At 38.0% G+C, this 1,154-nt stretch overlaps 1 non-coding gene across 1 annotated transcript; it reads right to left on the reverse strand.

Moving 5' to 3' along the window:
* Positions 1-226: 226 nt before the first annotated feature.
* Trnak-cuu lies at positions 227-299 on the reverse strand. The gene has a single exon. It is a non-coding gene; the product is annotated as a tRNA-Lys (tRNA).
* Between the last annotated feature and the right edge of the window lie 855 nt (positions 300-1,154).

The raw sequence follows: 1,154 nt of genomic DNA on the forward strand, positions 1-1,154 counted from the left end.
AAAGAAACTGGTAAGCCACAAGCCATGTGGCAAAGTATAGACTAACAGAAATGGGTTAATTTAAGATAGAAAAGGTAGATAACAAGCACCCTGCCATGGCCATACAGTTTGTAAACAATGTAAGTTTCTGTGTGCTTTCTTGGTTGGGTCTGAGCGACTATGGGACTGGCGGGTAAGAGAGATTTGTCCTGACTGGGCCAGGCAGGAAAACTCTAACTACAAATGGCGCCCAACGTGGGGCTCAAACCCACGACCCTGAGATTAAGAGTCTCATGCTCTACCGACTGAGCTAGCCGGGCATGGCCCAGATGATCTGACATCCAGAATGGTTTCAAGGCAACTGGCTCAGAGGTTCACCCTAATGGACTACTCTATAATCCTAAAATTTTCTTTGTATCCCCATAAGATACAGCGCCCCCATCCAGCAGGAAGTAGTAAGAAAAACTACGCCCACATTCCCAAAATTATCAAGCTGGCTTTGGAGATGGAATTGGCTCACTCCTTCTCTAAACCCAGACATATTGCTAAAAAAAATGGTTAAGAGATTCTTGTGTCCCAAATCAGAAGAGCCCTCTGGTGTGGGACAGAGAAAAACCAATATTTTTCTTTAAAGCAGGTTGATTATAAATGAGATCTCTTTCTAAAGAAGAAAGGGGGATATGTTATAGATATAATAGGATGAAAGGGTAGATTAGGGAACTTACTTCTAAAGAGCAACAACTTGTTTAAAATGTTTTACATTGATTTAGATTTTAGTCTATTGATACAAACTTAGTTAATTTTGTTATATTGTGTGTATATTTCTACTCTTGTTTAAGGTATTATGTTTATATAGCTCATTTAAAATTGTAATGGATAATTAAAAATGGATTGATAATTAGTCATCTATGATAATCATACTCGTAGCCATGTTAGTTAAGTCTTCTAGGTATACACAGAGATATTTCAGATAGATAGGTAATCTTCAAATACTTCAAAGACCTACAAAATATGGCATTTAAAATATTTTTAAAATTTAGACTTTCTGGACAGTGAGACATGTCTGCTCCTGGCAGCACCAATTTACTTCAGAGAGGAGGATGGGCATTGAAGACACTTCATATGGAGTTTATCTTCACCTTGGCAAAAATAGCCATTTGGGCAAGAAACTGTTC

Source organism: Onychomys torridus, chromosome X (assembly GCF_903995425.1).
Source record: "Onychomys torridus chromosome X, mOncTor1.1, whole genome shotgun sequence".
Taxonomy (NCBI): domain Eukaryota; kingdom Metazoa; phylum Chordata; class Mammalia; order Rodentia; family Cricetidae; genus Onychomys; species Onychomys torridus.